Raw genomic sequence first — 14,180 nt, 5'->3', positions numbered from 1 at the left:
TACCATAAATTTGTGTCTTTCAATTAAAAGAAAAAAAGCAGGAGTAATAATACTGATCAAGAATTCGTTCTCATTTGAATTAATACAGTAACTTAGTGATAATGAAGGAAGATACTGTATACAAATATGCAAAATTATCAATATAACATACACACTAGTAAACGTATATGCTCCAAATAGGGGACAGAGAGTTATACGAGAGAAACCAAAGGGGGGATCTGATCCTGTTTGGAGACTTTAATTTGGTACCAAATGGAAAATTAGACTTTTCTTCCCAAATTAGACACTATATAATACCTTTGACGCATGGATAGACAGAAGGACTGTATGACACATTCCCTTGTCTCAATACATCTTCAAGAGAATACTCATGTTATTCCGATAAGTACAAATCCTTTTCAAGAATTGATTTAGTTTTACCATCAATTTCATCACTGACTAAATTTAAAATTGGTAGAAATAGGAAACTGTACATGGTCAGGACCATTCACCGGTAATTTTATGATACATTCAGGAACAACTATTTCTAGAGAAAGGATTTGGAGAGCTAACTCTTGCATATTACAGCACCATCATTATAAAAAAGAAATAAACTAATTTGGAAAAGTATTTTAAAGAAGTAATACCTATGGCATATCTGCTTATACTCTTTGAAATGCTCATAAGGCTGTAATTAGAGGAAAGTAAATTCAGCTTAACAGTAGAGACAAAAAGAAGAACAGAAAAGGAATTCAATTATTATCAGACAAAATTGAAGAAGTAGAACAAACCCAAATAAATAATCCGTCTATAAACACTCTGAAATACTGAAACTGAGATTGGAATTAAGGGCTCTTCTAATTAGAAATTACAATAGAATGATAGAGGATTAAAAAAAAAAATCTTAAAACTAATAATAAGCCTTCAAAATTGATGATGAGTAGAATTAGACAGCAGAAAGCTAAAACTAGAGTAACGGCAAGCAACAATAAAGATGCAAAATTATGCAAGCATCTGAAAGATATGGCTGAAATGTTTGCATCCTTCTACTCTGAGCTCTATAACTTAAAAAAAATGACAAATATACTATACAACAATTGGAAAATGCAATTAAAATTTTTTATCTCACAAAGATTTCTAAATTAGATTTGCAAATACTAAAACTCACCATACACGTTATATGAGGTTCTTTCAACCATCAAAAAGCTGAAAAATGAAAAATCTATCTGCCCTAACAGGTTAAATAATATTCTAAGTTATTTGCATGAATTTTAGCCCCTCATATAACGGATGTAGCCAACCTAATTACAAAGAATAGTCATATCCCAGATGAAATGCTGAAGGCCATATTATCCTAATACCTAAAATAAGAGAGATCCATTAAACGTGCCAAATTATTCGGCCAATATCTTTAAAAAATACAGATACAAATCGCCAATAGACTACAAATATTTTACAAGGCCAAAAACACTCAGGTCAAGTGGGATTTGTCAACTGATATAAAACTTTATTATGAAATTTAAATATGAAATTATAAATAAGGAACCTTCCAAAAACATTTTTTTATATATTTCGGGATTACCATCCTGGGTTAAATACAGCAGAACATTTTTTTATATATACGAAAAACCTTACAGAAATTTTACAATTAATTTTCAAAAAAGTTTTTTTTAAAGGTTTTTTTTCAAACAATTATCTATACAAAATTTTATGTATTTTTTATACATATTTATATATATATATATATATATAATTGCCTTATTCTGTCTGACTTACTCCAAAATTACGTCCTTAAAGTGACAATTACTTACAGCAAGATGGGCTGCAGTGTGTACATCACCCTGGCCAAAAACTAGTACTCTAGCAGGATACAGCTAAACCCCCACTAAAGTGGAAGCGTCACAGGTGCAGGAGGGGCGAATCACACACACACCTCCATGGAATAGAGGAGGGTGATTGCTAGATGATAAAACTTCACACTAGTGGCTTGCATAGAGCGCTGTTCACATATACAGATAACACAGTCACAAACCCGCAGCCTATTAGGTGATGCCCATACTATTAGATCAGGCGGGCTGCCAAGCCGTACCCCACCTGTCTATCATGCACGGACAGACACTCTACAGTGCAAAGCCCAACAGAAAGGGGCCTGGCTGTATCCTGTCCAAAAAAATAGAGTGTCTGTCCGTGCATGATACACAGGTGGGGTACGGCTTGGCAGCCCGCCTGATCTAATAGTATGGGCGTCACCTAATAGGCTGCGGGTTTGTGACTGTGTTATCTGCATATGTGAACAGCGCTCCATGCAAGCCACTAGTGTGCAGTTTTATCATCTAGCAATCGCCCTCCTCCATTCCATGGAGGTGTGTGTGTGTATGATTCGCCCCTCCTGCACCTGTGATGCTTCCACTTTAGTGGGGGTTTAGCTGTATCCTGCTAGAGTACTAGTTTTTGGCCAGGGCGATGTACACACTGCAGCCCATCTTGCTGTAAGTAATACCTAATTTTTGGAGGATATTTTCCTTTTTCTGTTGCTATGTTTACATTACAGTGACAACCGTAACAGTTTTATCGAGGAGTAGAGTGACTCCACGTCCACTGTGGCCAAAATGACGTCAGGGTCCACAAAGATTCCATCGATCTGCCGCAGGACGTCCAGGTGTCCCTGACATAAGAGGGCAAAGTGTGAACCAAAGGATGCAGGTAATATTCAATAAACCTGCAAACCGGTTCAGACAGACCCCCAATGCCAGAGACAATGGGACGCCCCGGGGGGACCAGGGGGTCTTTGTGGACTTTAGGTAATAAATAGAAAGTAGGAATTTTGGGGTTCCTTACTAATAGTCCATCCATGATTTTTTTGGGGATAATCCCTTTTTGAAAGGCCAGGTCAATAATTGTAAAAAGATCCGCCATGTAGTTGTTCGTTGGGTTAGAGGCTAAGGAGGAATAGGATGATCTGTCCCTCAACTGTCTAAAGGCTTCCCGTTCGTACATCTTAACGGGCCAGAGCACCACATTCCCCCCTTTATCTGCTGGTTTAATAACCACATCAGGCAGATTTCTCAATTCCTTAAGAGCTCTCCTCTGCCCAGCCGTTAGATTATCCCTCCTCCTACCACTGCCATCCAAGGTCTTAAGGTCATTGGCTACTAATTTGTGGAAGATCTCAACGGCTGGGCATAGGGAGAAAGGGGGGAAAGTGGTCGACCTCGGGTAGATGGATTTTGGGAAACTGCCCTTACTGACAGAAGGGGAGGGATCCTCCAACTCCTCCAAGATGGCCAATGCCTCACTCTCCAACACTCTGTGCACATGTAGCTGCAGGACACATCGGGTTAATTAACCCGATGTGTGCTGTAGCTAGGAGAGCATTGAGCCAGCGCTAAGCGGTGTGCGCTGCTCCCTGCTCTGTGCACATTTAGCTGCAGCACACATCGGGTAATTAACCAGATGTGTGCTGTAACTAGGAGAGCAGGGAGCCAGCGCTCAGTGTGCGCTGCTCCCTGCTCTCTGCACGTGTAGCTGCGTGCGCTGGTAACCAAGGTAAATATTGGGTTGGTTACCCGATATTTACCTTAGTTACCAAGCGCAGCATCTTCCACGCGGCGCTGGGGGCTGGTCACTGGTTGCTGGTGAGCTCACCAGCAACTCGTGTAGCGACGCTCCAGCGATCCCTGCCAGGTCAGGTTGCTGGTGGGATCGCTGGAGCGTCGCAGTGTGACATCTCACCAGCAACCTCCTAGCAATCCCTATCGTTGTTGGGATCGCTGGTAAGTTGTTTAGTGTGACTGGACCTTAAGATTCAAACCCACAACCTCTTGTATCACCAAGCAACAAGCCTACCACTAGACCAACGATAGTAAATGTGGACTTTTCCCTCCGTTACTTCATGTAATCCTATTGGCTTCTCACATAACTGGGACAAACAAAAGAAAAAAATGTGGTTTGTACTATCCCTTCAATTGAAACACATAGCCATCATGGACAATTGGACCATCCAAGTGAATTGGAGTCAAAAATTGTCCATGAGCTTTCCCTGAGATTCAAACCCACAAGCTCTCCTATCCCAAGCAACAAGCCTATCACTAGACCAATGATCGGAAGTGTGAAAATTAGCCTCTGTTACTTCACTTAATCCTATTGGCTTCTCACAAAACAGGGCCAAACAAAAGAAAAAGACATCCCACGGTGTAATACTTATATATGTTCTGAGGATTTCGATAGCGTGGGGCAATGACAATCAGAGACGAGTTCTTGGTACAAGATATTTTATAATATGTCACCACGGTAGATACACAACGGAAAACACAGCGGTACAAATACACAAAATACCTTCCCGAAACGGAGCGAAGGGAATTCCCGGGGCCACGCACCGGACTCCCCCAGGGAGACCACCAGAGCGAACCCCTATACAGGGACTGTCCGGCAATCACCCCGGAAGGCCTAAATGCGCAGCAGCCGGGACACAAGGGGCAAGCGGTAAAAGTCCAGGAGTGTCCGTACGGGATGATTGTCCAGAGTGGTTACGAACCAGAGAGAACCGGGCAGAGTGCTGACCGAAGATGGCAGAAGGAATCCGGGCACAGCTTTGAGAAACCGGGTAAAGTCCAGAGTCGGTCGGTCGGTAGTCTTTAGGAGGATCCAAAGGCAATCAGGATTAGCAGCAGCAAAGCAGGAGCACACAGCAAGCAGTATACTCAGGCACTGGACTAGGCTTAGAGGCGGCCTTTTAAGCAGCTGGACAGGAAGTAGGGCAACAGAACAGTAAACTCCATGTTAACCGAGGGCAAGCTCATTCAAAAGAGAACTGGAAAACCTGGAAACCTGACATTACTCCCCCCCCCAGAGACGGCCTCAGGACGGATCAGGGCCTGGCTTGTCCAGGTACCGCCGATGAAACTGAGCAATCTTTCGGGGTGCCCGAATGTTACCCACCGGTTCCCAGGAATCGTCCTCGGGGGCGTACCCCTGCCAACGTACCAGATACTGAAGCCGACGACGATGGAGCCGGGAGTCAATAATGTCCTCAACCACGAACTGCTCCTCGCCGTCGACCATCACAGGCGGAGGAGGAGGCACAACACGACCATGAAACGTATTAGGGGAAACGGGTTTGAGGAGAGACACATGAAAGACCGGGTGTACCTTTAGATGGTGCGGTAACCGTAGCCGACAGGCCACAGGACTCACGATCCCGGTGATCTTAAACGGACCGATGAATTTTTGTCCCAGCTTCTGCGAAGGAACACCCAATCTCAGGTTTTTGGTGGATAACCATACAGAGTCCCCTACCTTGTACATGGGTGCCGGTTTCCGGTGAGTGTCTGCCGACCTCTTGTAACGCTCCTGGGCCGTAGCCACAGTGTCCTTTAAAACCTCCAGATTTTGTCGTAGTTCCGTCAATCTGTCCTCCACCGCTGGCACCGAAACCGCAACCGGTGACCTAGGCAAAACAGTCGGATGGTAACCCAGGTTAGCGAAAAAGGGCGTTACCTTAGTGGAGCTGCTCTGAGTGTTGTTATATGAGAACTCCGCCAACGGAAGCATCTTCAACCAATCGTCTTGGAGATGGCTGACATAACATCGAAGGTATTGTTCCAGGGTTTGATTCGTCCGTTCGGTCTGCCCATTTGTCTGAGGATGGTATGCAGAAGACAAACAGACATCAATCTGGAGTGCCGTACAAAACCCCTTCCAGAATCTAGACGTGAACTGCACGCCCCGGTCAGAGATGATCTCGTCTGGTACCCCATGCAAACAGTATACATTGGTTAACAAATCCACGGAACTGACTACGATCACCATTGAAACGGAATGGGGGTAACCTAGGCATACCGGCAGCTGATACGGACGTAGTGGGGACGGCTTCCTGAGCCTCCACTCTGACTTGCAAATCCTGTATAGCCGGCCCCAGTACCTGGTGATCATGGCCCAGCTGTGCCTCCACATCTCTAAGTTTATTCTGCACCGCCTCCATCTCCTGCTGCAGGGAGTTAATCATGGAGAAGAGCTGGTCTACTCGTGTCTCAGTCATTGCCCCAGCGAAATCCTCTTATGGCCTGAGTATAATGTAATACTTATATATGTTCTGAGGATTTCGATAGCGTGGGGCAATGACAATCAGAGACGAGTTCTTGGTACAAGATATTTTATAATATGTCACCACGGTAGATACACAACGGAAAACACAGCGGTACAAATACACAAAATACCTTCCCGAAACGGAGCGAAGGGAATTCCCGGGGCCACGCACCGGACTCCCCCAGGGAGACCACCAGAGCGAACCCCTATACAGGGACTGTCCGGCAATCACCCCGGAAGGCCTAAATGCGCAGCAGCCGGGACACAAGGGGCAAGCGGTAAAAGTCCAGGAGTGTCCGTACGGGATGATTGTCCAGAGTGGTTACGAACCAGAGAGAACCGGGCAGAGTGCTGACCGAAGATGGCAGAAGGAATCCGGGCACAGCTTTGAGAAACCGGGTAAAGTCCAGAGTCGGTCGGTCGGTAGTCTTTAGGAGGATCCAAAGGCAATCAGGATTAGCAGCAGCAAAGCAGGAGCACACAGCAAGCAGTATACTCAGGCACTGGACTAGGCTTAGAGGCGGCCTTTTAAGCAGCTGGACAGGAAGTAGGGCAACAGAACAGTAAACTCCATGTTAACCGAGGGCAAGCTCATTCAAAAGAGAACTGGAAAACCTGGAAACCTGACACACGGACTATACTTTCAATTGAGATGAATAGCCTTCATGATCCATTGGACTATTCAATTGAATAAGTATCAGCAGTGAGAAAGGGAATAATACATAACTTTTATTAGAATTATTAAAAAAATTGCGTAGTGCTGCAATTTATAAATTAATTTTTTGTGCAAAAAAATGAAACAATACTCATGTCCAAGAGGACCAACAAAGATAGCGTTGGAGCCCCCCCGGTGGTGTCCGTCAATGATAGACCATAATCACCAGATGGACATTGAGGGGCTTCGACGCCAAATCAGTGTCCAAGATTCATAGACACTGTGAATTGATGACTACTATGAGCCGGATAAATGGGGCAACAACCTATAATCCTATTAGTCAGGTTAGGGTCATGGGAGGATATATTCCAGTGGGAACCAAGCCCCCCAATAGGACTCACCAATGTAATATACAGTATGGGGTTACTAAATCCCCCAAAAAACAAGCTTTTCATACATGTAAACACCAATTACCAACCATAACCTAACAGAAATCTAACAAAAATCCATCCAAGATCACAGTGGTGTTTCTTGGATTTAATTCAGAGTATAATCACGGCAGTAAACATATAGGTATAATTATTGCCTCTTGTTTATAATGACCGGCTCATTTATACATCATGCAATTATAAATAGAGAAATGGAATGGTCTCACCCAGTTGTAGGTGCAGGTCAGTAGTTAGAAGGGGGTCATCAGGATAGATGAATCGGGTGGCTGTCCATGGCCGGGCAGGAGCTCTCTCCCTGGCAGGAACTAGCTGAACCCTCAAGCCCCATTAGCTCCAGCCCTTACAAGGACCGTCCCAAACTGACCCTGATTAAATTAGCCCTAAAGATTCATCACCATGGAACCTCCCGACGCGTTTCCTCCGCCAGGATTCATCAGGGGAGATACTGTAGGTGAAGGGCTCAAGATGCAGGTATAGAGACCCCAACATACAAGTGGTCAGACTCTAGGGTAAGCTGCCACTGCAAGTGTCCACTATTAAATAGACCATTAATTGTTGCTCCAATCAGACAATCAAAAAAACCAACCAATAATACATCAAAACGAGTGTTTAAACTCACCTGCCTGTTGTAACAGGTAACTATAGGTAGCAAAACATCACACAGCGTGGGGCAGTGCTGGGCGCAGCCATCTTGTCCCGCCCACCTGGGCATGTCATCAATCCCAGAATGCTACACACCACACTGACTGACATGCATTGTTTTTTGGGGGATTTAGTAACCCCATACTGTATATTACATTGGTGAGTCCTATTGGGGGGCTTGGTTCCCACTGGAATATATCCTCCCATGACCCTAACCTGACTAATAGGATTATAGGTTGTTGCCCCATTTATCCGGCTCATAGTAGTCATCAATTCACAGTGTCTATGAATCTTGGACACTGATTTGGCGTCGAAGCCCCTCAATGTCCATCTGGTGATTATGGTCTATCATTGACGGACACCACCGGGGGGGCTCCAACGCTATCTTTGTTGGTCCTCTTGGACATGAGTATTGTTTCATTTTTTTGCACAAAAAATTAATTTATAAATTGCAGCACTACGCAATTTTTTTAATAATTCTAATAAAAGTTATGTATTATTCCCTTTCTCACTGCTGATACTTATCTTAATTTTGAGAGGTAATTTGGGAACGGCTTCTCATCACCTGTTTCTATACTGCTGGTATTTGTTATTCAATTGAATAGAGTCATACTGAGTCCATTAGCTTTAATTAATTCAAGTCCATTGAATTAATTCCGGGACCATCAACTATCCCATTCCCCCTATCACCCCCCCCCCAAAAAAGACTCTGGTTTTAGGTTTTAGTAATGAGTCTGGGGAGGGAAGGGAAATTAAAAAAATATATATATATATTTTTTACACTCTCACCCCTGGTGCCGCCCCCCATGACCCGCCGCCCCAGGCACCGGACCTCCGGTGCCTAATGATAAATACGGCCCTGCTCGCACCAGTGTAAAACTATGGGGCAGTGTCCATTTGTGATTGATTTCTCATGACATGTCGGCATGAGAAAAGAATCGATTTTGGCAGTGAGTCTTGGTGCACACACACCCATACAAGTTTATGTGTGCATGTGAAATATTGCACTGCACTCGGATGTCATCTGAGTGTAGTGTGATGTATGCAGAGACAGGCCGCAGAGAACAGGGAGAAAATGCTCCCTCTCCTCCGCAACTGTGATCTGATCGCATCACACTTGGCTCATGCTAGCAGCAGAAAGGGAGCTGAGGTCATTGGCTTATAGCACAAGTGGGGCTGAGGCCTAATGATGAGAATTTTACCCCTTACCCTCGCTCTAAATACTATGTCTATATACATCACCCCTCACCCTCTCTCCTCATACTGTGTTCTTAGATATCTCCTTATCCTCTCCCCCGCCATGCTGTGTAAACAGATATTTCCCCCTCCCCATCCTCTCCCTCATCATATAGTGTAAACAGAATTTCCCCCTCCCCATCCCCTCTCTCACCATATTATGTAAACAGATATTTCTCCCTCCCCCTCCATACTGTGAAAACAGATATTTCTCCCTCCCCACCCTCATACGATATCCATAGATACTTCTTCCTCCCAATTCTCTCTCCCAAATACTGTGCCATAGATACTGCCCCCTCAACCCATACTGTTTCTCTTCTGTGTCTTCAGCTCCACTGGAGCACTTATCAGCGTTGTCTGCAGCCTCTGCGCCGCTGCCCTGACTTCCGGGTCAGCAGTGCGATCAGCTAACCTGATCACACTGCGAAGTCAGGGCCAGCGGTCACCGCTTCAATTGTCCTCACATCTGAAAGATACGAAGACAATTCATCAGTGGGACCCGGCACGCTGCACTTTCTCTGAGTCCGTCTGTCAGCTTGACAGCTGGGACTCAGAATAGCCTGCACCCACTACGGAGAGCGCCAAGACACAGCCCCCGGGGAAACACTGAGACTGCCGCATCATGCGGCCCAATGGCGCCCCCTGACAGTTGTGCCCGGGGCACATGCCTCGCCAGTTCCCCCCCTAGATTTGCCTCTGAATAAATAACGTTATTATATCTTTTTTTAATTTTCACACGCAGCACCTTTGAAAGACGCAATAAGCATTTTTTATATGCAGGTTTTTATTGTGTGCTAGTCAGATTTTGGTAATATCTTTACAGCACACTGCACTTTTTTATGCATTGCATGATTAATTGCTTAAATGTATTTATACCAGTTATGTATATTAGATTTTATGATAGGGTGATGATCCAGGGAACTAGTCTGACTGGCGTATGTGGAGTCAGGAAGGAATTTTTTTCCCCATTGGAGCTTGTTTGCCACATTGTTTTATTGATTTTTTTGCCTTCCTCTGGATCAACATGTTAGGCTACGGGTTGAACTAGATGGACTTAGGGGGTACTTTGCACACTACGACATCGCAAGCCGATGCTGCGATGCCGAGTGCGATAGTCCCCGCCCCCGTCGCAGCTGCGATATCATGGTGATAGCTGGCGTAGCGAATATTATCGCTACGGCAGTTTTACATGCACTCACCTGTCCTGCGACTTCGCTCTGGCCGGCGATCCGCCTCCTTCCTAAGGGGGCGGGTCGTGCGGCGTCACAGCGACGTCACACGGCAGGCGGCCAATAGCAGTGGAGGGGCGGAGATGAGCAGGATGTAAACATCCCGCCCACTACCTTCCTTCCGCATTGGCGGCCGGGACGCAGCTGGAGATGTTCCTCGCTCCTGCGACTTCACACACAGCGATGTGTGCGGCCGCAGGAACGTGGAACAACATCGGACCGTCGCAGCAAGGTAATTATGGTTTTCGCCGACGCTACACCGATGATACGATTACGACGCTTTTGCGCTCGTTAATCGTATCATCTAGGATTTACACACTACGATGTCGAGAGCGACGCCGGAAGTGCGTCACTTTCAACATGACCCCACCGACATCGCACCTGCGATGTCGTAGTGTGCAAAGTACCCCTTAGAGTCTCCCTTCAACTTTAAAAAACTATGATACTATGAAACTATGATACTATGATAATAATGAACGTATTTATGAATTATTGAGTGTATTTTACCTAATTTTGATATTTTTCTACTGCCTGTATATTATTTTTTCAGGGTGCTCCATATTTAATTTATATGTATAGTTCAAGCCCATTAATTATTGTGTATTAGCATGTTTTATACACATTTAGGCTGGTTTCAGACGTCCGTGTTTCAGGTATGTGTAACATCTGTTTTTAACACGGATGCCACACTTACCCATGTTATTCTATGCTGTACTCACATGGTCATGTTTTCACACGGACCATGTGACCCCTCGTAGCCTCGCACGCACACACGGAGACATGTACGTTTTTTCACTGGTAGCACGGGTGTCACACGGATCGCACACTGATGTGATTCGTGTGACATCAGTGTGACACATACCGGAGAAAACACGGGTCTTTTAAATAAAAATATTTTCTATATTCACCTTTATCCAGCGCTGTTTTCTTCGGCTCTGCTACCTCCAGCTTCTGATCGCCACTCATTATATTCATTGATTATTCACTGCACTGAGGAGCTGGAAGCCGGAGCATTGCTGGGGACTTCAGTGCTGGGGACCGCATCGCTGGGGACAGGTGAGTATCCAGCAGTATGTGTGTGTGTGTGTGAAGACATATGTGTGTGCCTGTATTCAGTGTATACATGCATGTGTGCTATGTGTGTGTATGTACTCGGTGTATCCACATGTGTCTGCTATGTCTGTATACATATGTGTGTATATGTGCTCAGTGTATACATGTGTGTTCTGTGTGTGTGTGTACGCGCGCAGTGAGGACCTGGAAGCCGGAACATCGCAGGGGCAGCATTGGCGACTCATCTCGTCAGAGTTCCCAATGCACTCTGATGAACCCATGAAGTCACTATGGTGACACCTGTTGTAGCGCGAGTGTCGTGGGGGTGTCATCAGGATGTCATCAGAGTTCATTGGGAACTTCTATGACCTCCTGGACATCACTGCACACACACTGCTTGCTGAATACTCACCTGTCCCCGGCGGTGCTGTCCCCGCAATGCTGTCCTCAGCAGTGTTGTACCGAGTGCTGTCCCCACGATGCTCTGGCTTCCAGCTCCTCAGTACAGTGAATAATCAATGAATATAATAAGTGGGGGTCAGAAGCAGGAGGCAGCAGAGCCGAAGAAAACAGCGCTGGATACAGGTAAATATAGAATATCTTTTAGGCCTAAGCCACACGGCGAGAGAATCGGTGTGAGTGGAGTGCGATAAAACATTGCATTCCGGAGAGTGGGCGGGGTTAGCAATGACGTCATAACACTCTAAGGAGGGCTCCTACTGCCATAGGATAAAGCAACTAATTTCAGAAATTCTAAGGAAATTTTTCGGTCAATAACCTCTGAAATTATATTTAGGAAGGTCTCTAGAATGTTTTGAGACATTTCACAAGAAATTTGATGAAGGCACCGTGAAGTTATTAATTAAAACAGAAAGAAACACCATAAGGCTTCTGCCACACTCACGTGAAATTCACGCACGTGCCGAGAGACACGTATTTTCCCTGCGTGTTGCATGCAGGTAAGTACGTGTCTCTGGTACGTGCAGGCCACATGTGTTCTACGTGTGTTATCCGCGATAGCACACGTAGAACCGGTAATTATCATACTCACCTGGTCCTTCCTGCTGTCCGCGCTGCTGTCCGTGGTGCTGATCCTCGGTCTCCAGCCCTCCCGTCTCCCCGCTGCTGCTGCTGCCAGGCAGTGAAGTGAATATTCAATGAGAATAATGAGCGGCGGTCGGCAGCAAGAGGCAGCAGCGGCAGAGACAGGAGGGCTGGAGAAGGTGAGTTAATGTTTTGTTTTTTTTTCAATGACATGTGTGTTTTCTCCGGCGCGTGTCACACGGGACCGCATCCACACTACACCCGTGTGGTGCGGGTGCGGGCCGTGTGACACCCGTGCTGCCGGTGAAAAAACGGACATGTCAGCGCTTTCAAAAACGCACACACGTACAAACGCACACGGACACACGTTCCGTGTGGTTTTACGTGTGTGTGCCTGCTACAATAGGGTAGCATTGCTGTACGTGTCTCCGTGCCGCCGGTACGTGTAAAAAATGACAAACACGTGCCGGCGGCACGGATGTGTGGCGCTAGCCTCACAGTGAGTAACTGAAGTCACTCATAGATACATCAAATCTGCGGTCTGCTCTGCTGTGAATACTTATATCCTCCTTGGATCATTTTTTTTTTTTTTTTTTTTATACATCCTTTCATCATCATAACCTCATGAGATAAGCTTCTACAGCTACTCACAACTCATATTTTGGCAGCCTAAATCCTGTCAAAATAACGTGCATGTGCTGCCGCCATTTTAAGTGCTGCAATTGAATCATCGCTGCTGCATATAAATTAATAGCGGCTTATCCAGCTTGTGCACATCCTCAATCCTCATTAAAAGATTCTTCACTATCTCAGTTTGGTAACTAAAAGTCAGTACATACAGCCATTCAACTTTTTTACGTCAGCTTCCTCCTCTATAAACTGTTTTGTCTTGTGCAGCGGCCATTTTGGGAGCCATGACAACGTCACTACTGTTGTATATAAATCACTAACACCTTGTCCAGCTTTAGTCAGCTGCTTGTCTATTAAAAAACGCTTTATCCTCGCACTATTAATACAACAGGATCAAGTCTGGATATAAATTGCATGAATCTACAGATCTACCCTAACATCATATATAATCTGTACTCCCTAGTAACGGTTACTAGGGGGCGCGAGCAATACTCAGTGGAGAGTTGCAGCATTAATTACATGACAATCTCTAAAGGGGAAGTGTCCCTAATAAAACTGGAATAATTTTTTTTTATTTTTGTGGCATTTCCTGTCCTTCATTAATAGTTCACAATATTTTTTCAGCTTATAACTTCATAAATTAAAGGGATTTGTTGTCATTGGTCCTGTGTGGAGTATCACGCTCTTAAAGGGTTAAACCACAATCTTTGGATTATAGTCTGCAACATCTACTCTACAGATTTAAAGCTGTGTTCTGGGACGTTTTTCTCTTAACGGTGCAATAAATATACTGTTTTATCAGATCTACCTAAATAATTGCATCACACATAAAATTAATTCAGAGATGAATAAAGGGGCGGTCCCAAAAGTTATAACTCCTTCAACAACAGACAAATTTACTCTTTACAACTCAAAAAACGCTTTCAGCAACAATAATAATATTAAAGACTCTAAAATACCAAAGGACAAAGATGAACCAACACCTCTAACTACCAACAATACCAAGGAAAGTTTTAAATTGACTGATCCTTTTCATAAAGGATGCCTAAACAAAGATGATCATATTGACAAAAATTCATTAGGAGACAACCATCCTCTTCCAGGAGGACAAATCAATTATATTCCACCCTCGTCTTTTGATCTATATGAGAGCAACAGGTCATCTTCTACAATACATGA

Source organism: Anomaloglossus baeobatrachus, chromosome 2 (assembly GCF_048569485.1).
Source record: "Anomaloglossus baeobatrachus isolate aAnoBae1 chromosome 2, aAnoBae1.hap1, whole genome shotgun sequence".
In the NCBI taxonomy this organism is placed as follows: domain Eukaryota; kingdom Metazoa; phylum Chordata; class Amphibia; order Anura; family Aromobatidae; genus Anomaloglossus; species Anomaloglossus baeobatrachus.
This window is presented reverse-complemented; position numbering follows the sequence as displayed.